We start from the raw sequence: 14,233 nt of genomic DNA, 5'->3' as shown, positions 1-14,233 counted from the left end.
AACTGTGGAACAAGTCTTCAAAGCCATTTAGAAGCACAGTAAGGATGAGGTGGTCATGGGGAACTGGCAACAGGGAGTTACCAAAAGAAAGTAGTACAACTGAATTGACCTGCTTCTAGGAAGAGAAGGGTGGCTGTGAACCAAGGAAGAGCAATGGATATCATTTACCTTGACTGTAGCAAAGCTTTCAGCAAAGTCTTCCTCATTATCCAGATCAGCCAAGTCATAGAGGTATGGGATTGTGAAGTGCTGTATAAGGGAAGCAGAGAAATGTCTGGACCATTAGGCTGAAAGAGTCAGTCATCAAAAGTCCTCTTGGAGGAGGAGGATCAGAATAAGGGTGATAAAGTACTAGACTAGGCTGCCCACGGAGCTTGTAGAATGTCAGTCTTTTGAGACATTCACAACTTGACTGGGCAAAGCTCCGAGCAATTGCACCCCATTTCAGAGCTAGCCCAGATTTGGCCAGGATTTGGACCAGGCATCCTGCAAGAGTTTGATACAATGATCTTGAGTGCCAAGACCCAGGCTATTCTTGTTCAGGAAACAAGAAGATACTCAAGTACAACCTCACATGAAGTTTCTTTCACCTAAAGGAGGGAAGAAATAACTTGAAGTAGTTTTTTCAGTGGCACTCAGTTCCCCTTATCTTCCATTTATATTTAAGATGGAAAATTCCAGTCTCTTAGAGGTTCTGAGCAGAATCCACAGCAGACAGAAGAAATTATAAACTGCCAAGTTTAAAAGAGTAAACTATGCAAACACCAGAACAGCTTGAACTTTTAGCTTTCCTGTATTACAGATGTCTGCATGGTCAGGCACTAGCTGTTCCTTTGAGCGAGCTTCACAGGAAACACCTACACCCCTAAACAAACAATAATAGAGTAGCAGGGTTCTTACCCCTCCTGCTGTCATTTCACTAAGAACACCTCATAATGGTCTCAGAGCCATTTATGTGCAAGTAGTCAGTCAAACAAGTCCTTAACTTAAAAAAGAGTTTCAATGATCATGGAAGAGACTTTCTGCTTTGAGAAGAGTTCTATCCTGCTTAAGACAGAAAGAGACCATGACCTCTCTTCACCTAAAGCAATCTTCACAACTTAGTATTATCAACTGCTGTGGCATAAGGCATATGGCTGGTTTAGTTAATTATTGCTTTAAGCTGCTGATAAATCATTTCACAGTGAAGAGTGTGGAGGCATCACACCTGTATGAGTTCTCAGACTAACACCACCTCTCTCCAACATCAGCACTATTATCATTTAGCTAACAGAAATGGAAAAAAAAATCCTCTACTTCCTTCCACTATGTCCTCTGCATTATCCATTCCAGTCTCAAGGGGACTAAAACTAAGAATAGAGAGGCTTCAGCATAGTTTTCTAGGGCATTTTAAGTTTACGCTTAAAACAAAGAATCATAATATTCAAAGCACAGTATTCCTATTGGAATGGGTCTAATTTCAATGACAGCACTAAGACACCTCAGAAGCCGGAGTTACCCCATGTTTTGCTTCATTACCAATATGCTATATTGCATCCCAGTTCTGAAGGATGCTGGTCTTGCATGAGGCCACATAGCACACCAGCATCTGGCCAGTATTCTAAGTTCCTCACACTTTCCATTCCCGTGTATTGCCCTCCTTCGTATTTATCCCATTTAAATTACAGGGCTGAGTACTGATATTTTGGTCTGTGTTTGCACAGCCCTCTGCACAACAGTGTGCAGGTCCATAAGTAGGTCTTAAGCACAGTGTTTGTACAAAGTAGACCAGTTAGGTCTACTAACTGGGAAAGCACTGCTCCCATTACAAGTTCTAGCATACTTTTTTCAGTGCTTCAATCACTCTGTTCTATAGCAAGAGTAATCCAGCTACTATCCCAACTCTAAGAACAAAGCCACCAGCAACAGAACATAAATTTGTAATACAATAATATTCCCATACGCTACCACTGAGCTCCTTTTCCTCTAAAAAAGGTAAACAGAAGGTTGTCTGGAAAAATTAATCCATTCAGTCAGTGGCAGCCAGGGACAAAAGATTTCAGAGCCAAAAATCCCTTCCAAGGAAAGCTAGTTTTAGCCTTTGCTAACCTGAGTGTCCTTCTGTTTAAATGTCTTCATGAGTGTCAACCATAGTTGCTCATTAGTATACCCAGTGCTTGACAAGTTTGGTTAAAAGCCTAAAGCTCCATCTGTGATATGCGGCATTTGCCTAACAAGGAGATAGACCACAGACTTCAGTGGGATTGCATATTTCTGCTCATGCTATAGCAGACCCCAGACTTTGTACTGATAGAAAGGAAGGAGACAGGGTCTGGTCTTCCTCAGCTTACATGAGAGTCTTTCTGATAAGAGGAAGAGGGAGAATCGGAGTCAACACCTACTGAAATCAGTGGAAAATCTCCCATCTTTTTCTACCCACTTCTTCCCCCATTTCAAATTCAAAGCTTGATCCAAGCATATGCAAGTAAGTAAAAGACATGTTTTACTTCTGGCTGCATACACCAAATCAGACCCAGAACTTCAGTGTAGATCATCTTGTTTTCCCCAACCAGAGCAAGATGACAGTCAGTTTAGTAGCTGTTATTGTGTGTTGTATGTAGCTATTTCAGACACCTAGCTCATTTTTAAAAACCATTTTTCAAACAACACCTCCTCTACACATGCGATTTGTTCATGATACATTTCCAAATTTGTTACAAGAAAGCATCCTCCAGAGCAATATATTTAAATTTTCACTCTTAAAGGGTTTTAGCTAAATTGAGACTGTTCACAGAAAGATAAATATAGTTTTTAAGATAAACACATTCTTACTAGAACATTCAGTTGCAGTGTTACTGTAGTAACAGTAGTATGTACTTATACCTCATCACAGCTAAGAAAAATAAGAAGGGGCTGACTGTCAAGCAAGTACTGAAGCAAAATTCTCAGATCACATCTAAAAAGAAATGGTCATATCAGCTTCAGTGGCATCAGGCAGTGCGACCAATATTTCAGTAACTCACTTTGGTTTTCATTAATGCCAATTCATACAATCCAGCTGTCATGTTTAGCCAGCTAAGCTGCTGCAGAATAATTTCCTCAACCTAAAACTGTACGTGCACACAGTGCTTGGGCACCATCAGTAGTCATTTGCATCAGGCAGAGCAAATAGGAGTCCAAGGCTCCTACTACAGGTAATGCACAGCCTACTGCACTCCAAGAAGTACAGAAAAGACAGATTGCCTCAGAAGTCAATTTAAGTTCATCAGCAAAGAGACTATATACTTTTAACTATCTATCTGAAGCAAACAGTAACCAAAATTAACCACTTTACATGCAATGATGAAAGAAACCTGTGAAGCCCTCTGTTCCTAAAATCCAGCTGCATTACCTAGTTTCATTCAGGCTCCTTGCTGGCCCCACTTGCCTTTAAAACATGTAGTGCTCAGCCTTTGTAGAGAAGACCTGGGCTATTACAGCTGCTTGAGCCAGCTGAAGAGCCTTTGCCTCTGCCATGCCCTGGCGTGTGCCTTAAAGTATATGGTACGGGGGGAAGTAGCCATTCTTACCTCCTAGGTGTGCCAGAGCCACTCCAAGAGCATTCCAGAGGGTGATAATAGACTTGGTCAACAAATGAGGCTTTGAGACAAGTATCAAGTCCACTGTACAGCGCCAGGGAGGTGAGCAGTCACAGTGAAACAGTAATATCAAGACAGCAATAGCTCAAGGGAACAAATCTTTGTATAACCATGGCAAATAACAAGTTAAGGATGCTGAAAAGGAAAAAGCTAACTTCCTCAGCAGTGACAAAGACTTCAATACATGCAAGTGGCTATAGCTGTGCTAACAGATGCACCATCATTGTTCCCATACACCTTCACAAACTAGAAGAGATTTCCAGATAAGCATTCTGTTTGAAGCAGAAGTGACAATCTTTCCTTTGAAATTAATCTTTTCTAGCTGTTTATCACCATTAGTTTATACTATCAGATTCAGATTAGGTAGGATGAGAAAGACCCACTAAGATCACAGACATACCCAAGCAGACTAGTAAAACTGGAAGGCGCTTCCTTATCTGCACCTTCACATTATGAGGAAAAGCATTTGTTGTGGCATAATGCTTTAACTTTGCTTACCTCACCACCATAATTTATCAGCACAAGCATTTATTCTGTTGTGATCAAGTCTCCAGCACCAGTATAAGTAACAGCATTGCCAAGGTGTCATCCTGCATCAGTGCTTTGCCAGGTAAAGTATCAAAGATAGAAGCACAAAACCCAGCCATGTAAGAATAGAAACAATAGATACTACCACATTGTTGTTGACTCTTTTTAATACCCGCTACCCCCTACCAAAGAATGATTGCTGCAGAAAAGGCTACAAAAAACACAGGTGTATGAAATACTAGCAGTACAATGGTAAGACTAGCAGCTGGGGACAGCAAGCACACAAGTCTCCCACGAGAAGCAGCGAGGGAAGTATTCCCAAAGGCAGTACTGATGCCTTACATTTGATCTTATCCCCACTTCACAATCTACACGTTGTTTTCTGGCAAGATGACAGGTAGATGGAGAGCAAGTCAGTGGGATGATTTGGCATGGTACAAGAGGCACGTATCCTTACAGCAACAAAGTCAGAAGGCTTAGCAGAACCGCCCTGTTTACTTAAAGTGACGTAAGCCACACAACCATGTGTGTGTAGCCTTTGTTCTTTGCTCCAGCTATCCCTGGCTTTCCTCAATGCCCTCCCACTAATTTCAAGTCTAGCAAAGTCATCTGCAAATCCTAAAGTGGGTATTTTGTCTTTTTAATGTGCAAGTGTGGTCTGAGTGGGCACCAAGTACTTGGTCATGATAAGCCTGAATATAGTTATTGGCAACTGGAATGTTCCTAGAAATTCCGTACATATGTTTTACTATTATTAAATTCTCCTTCAGGAAGCTGAGCACTTTGAAGAAAAGATGATGCCTCACAAAGTACGTAAGAATGTTTCGTTATACTAAGGAGTTACCAAACAATTAACAGATGGTGTTATACTATCCTAAGTTCAATACTTTATAGTGATCTATATAGAAGGCTTCACCATTTTTATTGATGTGCTTAAAACATGCTGCTCATGTGTATAACAAGATTATGTCACCTATTAATTAACTGAGGATAAATACCCAATTTATGAAGTGTGACAGAGAAAACAATTGCCTAACACAATAGCAGACTAAGTAGTACATAGCTCGGCTGAACTGTAAGATATTTGCCTGCACATAACAATTAGGATAAAGAGAATCGCAAGTCTCAGCAGGCTTGTTTTCAGTGATTTCAAGATCTTTTGTCATTTCACTACCTAGAGAGACACAGAAAGCACAATGAAGTTGAACAGACTTAATGGCAAGTCACATCCCTCAGCTAAGACTGTTTTCACCTTAGAAAATGCAGCAGAATGTCATAATCTGTATTTTTGTCTAAGTAAATGTATGAAAAACAAGACTAGACAAAAGATTACGAGGGACCAAATACAAGTTGTGATTATTTGTATTTATTAAACAGTGAATACATTATTGCTATTTTCTACATATAAGGCCAGCTTTCCAGCCTAATGCAAAGAGCACCACAGGAGGAAAGGGGCTGAGCCTCAAGCTGGAGTCCAGCTAAGCAGGGGAAGGGGGATGCTGTGGCCTGCCTGCGCTTCCCTGGCTGGCAACACTGCCAGGGAGACTGGGGAACCTGCAGCATCCAGCAGGGACAGCCCAAGCTCCTAGTGCTGTCACAACAAGGAGTTAATTTAGAAAGAAGTGAAGAAGAGGCTGGAACTTCCTTAAGTACACACACCCTCTCTAAACCCTAATAAATCCACACGCAGGAAGTGAGAGGTTGTTTATCATGAAAGAGGGAGCTCATCTGTAAAGTTCCAGTTTACATAGTCACCAGAGCTGGAGATGCCTCAGCAGTGAGTCATCAGTTCCCATCAGTCAGAGGTGACCAGCAAGATGGACAAATGCTCTCTGCCAGAGAACCACCTCACACTGTAGGGAGGACACCCAAACCCTTTAAGGGACCTTGCAGGAAATGGCACCTTGCAGGCAGCTCTTTGGGCTGCCTGGAAGCCCTGATTCGGTAACCTTTCAGTACACAGGTATTTCTCAGCTGCAGGAGCAGTCACTGCTGCCCCTTGCCTCATGGGCTGCTTCAAGGGAGGGAATGACAAGGCTGTTGTGTCAGGGGAGATGCTGCCCAGCTTTATTAGGTAATCTGATCACTAATCTAAGAATCTGACAGACTGACAGTAAGCCAACTCTGCTATTATTGTGTCTTTTAAGGAGTTATTGATATCCATCTCAAAAGAAGATATAACTCACCTCCTTCTAAAATGAAAATAAACAGCATTTGAGCCAACCAAATAATGCCACTTCAAACATTCAATTCAAAACCATAATGAAACTGGAGGTAAAAGTGATGTTTACTTCATTATCACAAGCCTTCATACATACCTACAGTTCTCTAGCCAAGAACAGAGTTGACCAAGATGATTTTGAGAAGCTGTCAGTGAACAATATAACTTCAGAAACTGAAAATTAAATTTAAAGACAATGATTTTCACATCAGATTTTAAGATGCCCTATTGCTTAAAATAAATCTACTAATATTTTTGTAATAATATTACAAGTCAGGTATTCTGTAAGTTGAACAACACACCAGTTGAAGAACCAAAGGTGAGAATCTTTGCTTTGAGACCAAAAAAAAAAATGCCATCAGTCCATTTATACTTTACATCAGTACAGTGATATAACAGAAGTGAATGTGTGTTAGGAAGTATCAAACCAGCAATCATAAGAAACCTTTGTAGATTCAGGCAGACACTTAAGAACTGAGGTTCACCTCTTTCTTCTGCCTAAAGCAATTTCAGGCCTGTATTTTGGTGATGGCAGACAGTGAGACCAGTGACAGCTATCTAGGAATACTTTCACATCTGTAACATTTTTTGTAGCTTTTCAAAAACAAATTACATTTTATTGAATTACATTTTGTGCATGTCATTACTACTCAGCAAACATCAAGGCTCTAATCCATGATCAGAATTCTTCAGCAGCAATAGAACTGCTTTAAGTTATTGCCACTGTTCAGTCCCACCTTTTGGACCTCTGCATGCCCCCCTCCCCCCCCCCCAGTTGTGCTGGCATATTAGTCTAGCCAGCTGCAGACTGAACTGATAAACTGGAAGATAACCCAGAGATTTTACTGAAGCCAGATCAGCTCACTCTAAGAGCCATAACACAGCTGCACAGGCAGCTATGCCAGCACAGCTACAGGGTACAAGGCAACATTTTTTCTGAATACTTCATACCATAAGGATACAGCCAAGGAACCTACCTTTTAAAAAAGTTTTTAAATTCTTCTGTCTTATCAATACATAGGATTCAGAGATCCCGCTTAAATCCAGCCTTAATATTGGGACACAGCTTAATTATAGATAGACAGTAATCCAAAGGTTGAACAAACACATCCCAAGTTACTTTTAAAAAAACCTGATGAGAAAACACTAATACTGGGAATAACATTCTCAAAAGAATTAAAACTTGAGTTATACAAAAGCCTTTATCCAGACAACATTCCCCTGGGAGAGGCAGCGCTCCAACTTGATTATATCCCTTTTGCTTTACCACAGCAAAAGAAATTTAGAAGTTGTTAATACTTGGAAGCCACAAAACAGTTTCTATGAGGAGACACTGAAGGACTTCCCCATGACGAGACCAGGTAAACACAGAAATAGTGCTGTATTCTGTCAGAGCACTAGGAGAAGGTGTTATATATGTACTGCCTGGAACAGGCACCCCCAACATGCCTTGAACAGGCAGCAAGAACAAGCAAAAGTGATTCTGCTTTGCAAACATCCCCAGAGTAAAATCTGCATGGAGCTAGTCCCCAGCCCTGCCTACCAAGGCTAGGCACAAGCATTACACAAGACAGCCACCTCATCCCCAGATTCTCATGGCCACTCACACTCATCAGGCTGTTGAGATAAAACTGCCAAGGACCAAGCATCCAGGCTGGGTTCTCCCCCCCCTCCCAAGGCACAATTACTCTACAGAAGCACAGGACTCTGAACTTCAGGGCTACTGCATGTGACTGCGTACTGAGGCTGCACACTGGATGTGTTGGCACAGGACTGCCACAAGACCCGAGGCCTCACTGAAGGGAGGGAAGGCAGAAGAGCCTGGTGACACTGGTGTTACTGGGACAGGGCAGCACCTCCAGTCCAGTCACTCAGTGGCTAGAGCTTCCCAAGAGTCTCTGCTCCCCCTGCTTTGTGCTCCTTTTCCCTGCAGGACAGCATACACACATATATATCCAAGAGCCTTTCCAAACACCTAGCAGGCTGAGAGTCACCAATAGAAGTATCCAAATAGAAAACTTCAGAGACATTCACTGTTCATTTCACCAAACCAGTGCAACCTGAAGCAGAGAACCACAGCGCTCAGAAAGGTCGTCATCTGCACCTACCACTGGCAGTGATAACCACTCCATCAGAAGCCCTTCAGAGAGATAGAAATGTTACTCTGTTCAACTCCTTTGGTTATACAATATCCTATATCAGAGTGACTTCAATTGCTTTCCCCAGGAGAGATTTTATGAGCAGTACAGCACATTTCAATGCCCAGAGGTCATTTCAGATGTCAGATGAAGCCTCCAGCTGGTCAGGCAGAGGAAGAAAATGTGGATGCCATTGCTCTGCAGGCTGAGACACCAACACTGACAGCTTCCAGCTCTACATGCCACTGACAGCTGACCAAAGAAATGCAGCAAAGGGCTCTTCAAACACAGTAACAACAAATTAGTCATTAGCCTCTCTATCAAAATATTTCTCAAGAGAGCCTATCCCATTTTTCTTTTCTGTATGGAAGAGTGGCAAGGTTACTACAATACCCCCAGTGTTCTCTGAGCTCTTTCAGATGCAAGAAAGAGGAAGAAAATTCAGCAGTCTGCTTGAATACAAGATTATTTGATGCACATCAGGATTTAAGTGAGCTTTTCAGGATCACAGTACAGGACACAGATGGAAATATGGAGTCCAACACCAACATTGCAGGGACAGGAGTCTGGGGTATAGGATACAGAAATACATATGTTGGATCCCCATTCACACTGAACTGCTATTGGCACTGTGAGAGATTTTTAGTGCATAGAAAACACACTGTTCTAGAGATTCCCACCACCAAGCTGGCTAAGGCAGACAGCCAGAGCCCAAGTGAGCCTAGAGCTGCTAGAGCTTGTTGAAAGAAGGTTCTCAGCTGCTAGCACAGAAACCATGGCTTTGTGACAAAAGTAACCTAGTACTTACATCAACTTAGCACGCTAAGTAAAAGGAGCTCTCCCATGTTTGTGGCCTCGTTCACCAGTCCTGTTCCAGGGGGTATCCTAAGAGCTTTACCGCTGAAGGCCACTGAACTGAACAGCTTGATGGAAGGAGACTACCAGTGTAGTTCACTTTGCACCAAATAACACCCCCAAAAACCAAACACACCACCCTATGAAGTATTATTATTAGCAAAGAAAACCTGAAGTCACTTGTTGACTGAAGTTTATTTATGAGAAGGCATTTACTAGGGCCAAATAAACAGATACAAGAAAAGTTTCTATAATTAAGTTTAACTAGTCACTTGCCTAATAGTGTTTACAGCTTTTTAATAACAGCTTCCAAACATTGTATTTTCCTGCAGACTGTGTTTTTGGGTTTTGTTTAAGTCTCTGTTCATACATCTCTACGTTTCATTATGCAATAATAATTACAGCAGGCTTAAAAAAAGATAATTAAAAATCAATAACCCAAACAGCATCACTACACGCATTAAAAAGGAGATGAATGCTTGCCAGCTTCCCTTCCCAGAAACATGGAAACTCCTAAACCACTCTGCCCCAAACATCCAGATGTAGCCCTGTTGGTCATCTAGTCCTCTGCAGGATCATACCCTTACACCACTCTCATCTTCTTCAGGATTGAAAACTTTGAATCCCAGCAAAATCTGCACTTTTAAGTGTTTGCATTATGTTATGCATTATTAATTCACTGCCAGAGGCCTGAGAAGCAGTAGGAAAATGCTTTCCATCTAAAGAAAGAAAGCAAACAGGCACAGTGTAACTTTTGAGCAGCAGTCTCAGTTCCAGCTTGGATGTCTTCACAACCCTGGTTTAATCTGGACAATTCACAGAGCGAACAGGATGTTTGCAGAAACAGATAATATCTGCTTCGGAGTCTATGCACAGTTATTTTCTCACTAGAGATAACTGATAGGACGTCACAGCACCTGGTCTCACATCAGAGATAACAAGCCTACAGGAGGTACACCCTTACTGTGCTTGCACATGACGATATGGTTATACAGAGGATGCAGATCTCTCACCAAGTCTGCACACTGCCTTTAAGATCAAACAGTATCTCAACAAATCAGTCTCACACTTTTCCTCAAGACTACAGAAGTGCACAATATGCTCAGTTTAGTCATGCACTAAACACCAAGGCTCATAGCACCATATCCTAACATCTCTGCATTCTAGGTCTCTTCCTTCCTTTACTACATGTCCCAGCATTTCAGCTTGGCTTCCTGAAGAAATACACTGTATGTAACTTCAGAGCATTTCGACTGTAGTGGCTTTTGAACTCTTTAACCAACAAAAGGTTTGGCCACAACAGATACTTTAAAGAGTATTAAATTATTAAAATTTGCACAAGGACAAAGACAAGGGAAGACCTCTTTTCATACCCCTCCTTAAGTTAGGGGCTTTCTTATCAGAAAGACTATCAGTTACTCATACCTTGTTAGACAAAAGAAACCCTAGAGACACCCAAACAGGTCTTTATCTCCTCTGCTTACAGAAGTCCTGATTCACACCTTGGTTCTCTGCTGAAGTAACCCCTAAATTCCAGCAAAAAAAAAACATTCTTTAACCAATCCCTCTCATCCTGGAACAATTTCAGCCTGATTGCTGGTAGCCTTTTCTGTAGTCACACCAGGGTGATTGGAACTCCCAACACATGCAGAAGCCAGAACAGGTGTTTCTAGACTCAATTACAGTATCAGTGAGTAGGTGAGAATTTACTTACATGAGGAAAAAAAAAAAGACAAAAGCTTGATATGTAAAAACTGCTATAGATAGCAGTTTTGTTGCACAATTCTACAGCCTTATCTAGCTCCCACTGAATTCAATGAAAATGCTGCCTTTGCATATACAAGTAGTTTGACTGAGCCACAAAACATTATAAGAGGAAGTAATTTGGTTTACTGATTTCTCTAGCAAGAATATCAGGATTCTGAAACGTGGAGTTGACTATATTAAAAGCTTTCATTTAACTTTTTTTAATACCTATTATTTAATATACAGGCCTTTATATTTTCCTTCTACAAACAATATGGTCATTGATCAACACCCTAAAGCCCTGAGGTGGCTTTGCTAATGAAGAGCACTGCAAGAGGCTATCAGCTGCTGTAGATTGACACAGATTTCAAATGACAGACACCTGCATTTTGTGGCAGAGTAGCTACCACAGTTCTGGGTCTATCACTTAGGATATAAATATAGACAGTTGGTGTAAAAGGCAGGTGTCTATGTTTGAGTTAATCAACTTATGCTTTCTATAGAGCAGAAAGAAAAATAAGCACATCACAGGGCAATTTATCTGTCCTGCCTTAGACATCATTCCTGACCTAAATTGAATCATATCCTAGTCAAACATGTTTCTTTCCATGAACTGTACAAAGATCTAGAGATGCATAAATCAGACAAAAATGCCTAATGCTTAGAGATCTAATATTAGGTAAAGTGAATCCTGACTGTTGTGCCTGTATTCTACCGCAAATCCACAGCAATGCTCCTGGGCGGGGGGGGGGGGGGGGGGGGGGGGGGGGCATGGGTAAGTTTGCCTTAGGGAGATAAATAATAAAAGGAAATCAAGTGGAGGGGAAGGGTATTGTAAATGTGACCCATAGCTCTTGAAGTGGGTAAAGATTTTCCAGCACCTAATAGATAATTGCAGCCATCCCACTGAAAGTGGGAGTTGCTTTTTAAAAGGAAGAGAGGAGGAAAAAAATGTTGGGGTTTGGTTTGGGGTTTGGGTTTTTTTTTTTTTTGACTATGTAGGGTTTGTGCTGTCTATAAAACTGATTGGATAAAGTAAGAGTAAGGAGCTTGCCTTGTCTTCTGAGCAGATCAACACTCTGGTAAGGACGTTCAAGAGCAGCTTTGTACAGGCATGTTCTTGCAGCTAAAGATGAATGCAGAGGGAGGATAAAATATTACAGATTCAAACAGCCGAATTCTACATCCCCTGTGCAGAGGCTTAGGAAAAAGCCAGAAGTGATTTAGGTCAGACTAAAGTCATTGTTAATACAGGATCCCTGAATTAGTTTTACCTTTAAGAAAAAATGGTCTTGTATGCAAGAAGACACTATGTTCAGGCAAGCTATGCCCTTAGTAACCCTCAGGATAATCTCAGGGTTATCTAGATGGGCTGAGTAAACATCAAAAGATTCAGCACTCAGTAGAAGAGACCAAAGCCTTCTTCCATTTGTGTTTTTTTTTTGATGGGTTAGGAAACAGCCTGGAAATTTTACAAGCATGGGCTTTTCCACAAGACAGAGAAAAGCTAGCATTTGATTTTTTCTATGCATCACCATTGCTGGGACAATGGACTTAATGAATGAGAGGACTTGAAATTACATATTAAAGAAACTAAGGAAAGATGTTCATGTTTCTGTTCTCTGTACACATCCAGCTCTACAACTGTTACTGCATAGGAATAACTCTACTGACACTGATGAGAGAATTTCACTGTGAGTGAGCTCTGCAAGTTTGTGTGATGTGTGCAGGTCTGACTTGCAAATGTTAATGATTGCAACTTTCAACTTCAGCAAAAGCTCTCAAAAGTTTCCCTTTGGAACCGTGAGTTCTTACCATTTCATTTCAATAAACAAAATTAACATGGAGATGGAAAAGGCAGCAAAACACAATAAACTTAATTTTTGTTTACTTACAGTCCTCTCTAATATGTATTTTTATTTAATGTGGTGAAAGGCTAAATGAAGACTCTGAGCCAAGTTTCAGACAAGTGTGAAATTTCAAGGCTTATTAGGTTATTAAGCTTCTGAAAGAAGGAATTATATTTATAAAAGGAAGTGCTGACACAACCTGAACTCTTGAGCAGTCATAATGCCACCACAACATGGTTCACGTGCAATGTGAACAGCCCAGATTACCTTATCCTAATAAAACCAAATATTTAAACCAGAGGAAATTATTTCAAAGATTGTATTTCTAGTGCTGTCGTGTGTACAGTCACATTTGGGTTTAAATGATACAAAACTATGAATCTGTTTCTAAATTCTCAAGTTACACCCACAAAACAGCATCCCAGAGAAATTCTTGCAAACAGGGTTTGCAAGAATACAACAGAAGTGTGCGTGGGTAGGTGTGTGTGTGCCTAGGTGGATTATATACGTAATCAACATGTAAAGCTCCATAATGCTGAAAATAATAAATTGTTGTGAATGTGTAAGGGTGGAAAGTGCAGTTTACATGGATTATCTGCCCTAGTTCCTGTTCTTATTTTTGGAAAGCAATCAGCTCTTCGTGAGAACTCAGCACCACGCTGAGCCACCCTGGGGCTTTTCATGGCCCAGCCCTTCACTTTGCATTATCATCTGTTAGCAGCCACATCCTGTGCAGACTGATTCATTACAGCCAAGAAAGGCAGTGAGAACAGGAGACCCTCTGAATCCTGAGGTCTGTAATCACTCTAACATACTCTTCTCACTGTACTATAGAAAATAAAGCTATCTTTTCAAAGGGATTTACAGACATTTTTGTTACTATTCCAAATAAAAGCTTTTTTTAAGATGTGTAATTTTACCTTAAGATCTTTGCAAATCACCTTTACTCAGAAACTTTCATATGTCTGCTTTGCAATACCATTTATCCCGATTTAAATCAAACATAAAATCAAGTAATTTTGACTGTTTTTGCTTAGTAGATATGATCAAATGCAAAATAATAATAATAAAAAGATAATCAGGTAATCATAGAATGATCCAGGTTATTTATTCACTGATGAATATGAAATAAATTATTATTTTCAACTATGGTAATACTTTTGTTTTCTGTGAAGCTGAAGCTCATGCAGACAGAAATAATACAGTAAATTGAACTTGTATTTTTAAACTCTCAAATACATTACTTTTGAAATGGTACAATTTCCTGATACCTAACTA

At 40.6% G+C, this 14,233-nt stretch overlaps 1 long non-coding RNA gene across 2 annotated transcripts in view; it reads right to left on the bottom strand.

Moving 5' to 3' along the window:
• Positions 1-9,448, bottom strand: part of LOC117436865 (uncharacterized) — a 182,503-nt gene extending 173,055 nt beyond the window's left edge. For both annotated transcript variants that reach the window (XR_004550210.1, XR_004550230.1), the window contains exon 1: positions 9,313-9,448. This is a non-coding gene — a long non-coding RNA (uncharacterized lncRNA). The remainder of the gene's footprint in view (positions 1-9,312) is intronic.
• Positions 9,449-14,233: the final 4,785 nt, after the last annotated feature.

The sequence above is a fragment of the Melopsittacus undulatus genome, chromosome 1 (genome assembly GCF_012275295.1).
Source record: "Melopsittacus undulatus isolate bMelUnd1 chromosome 1, bMelUnd1.mat.Z, whole genome shotgun sequence".
NCBI lineage: Eukaryota > Metazoa > Chordata > Aves > Psittaciformes > Psittaculidae > Melopsittacus > Melopsittacus undulatus.
The sequence above is the reverse complement of the archived record's forward strand: the minus strand, read 5'-3'. Positions and strand labels throughout refer to the sequence as shown.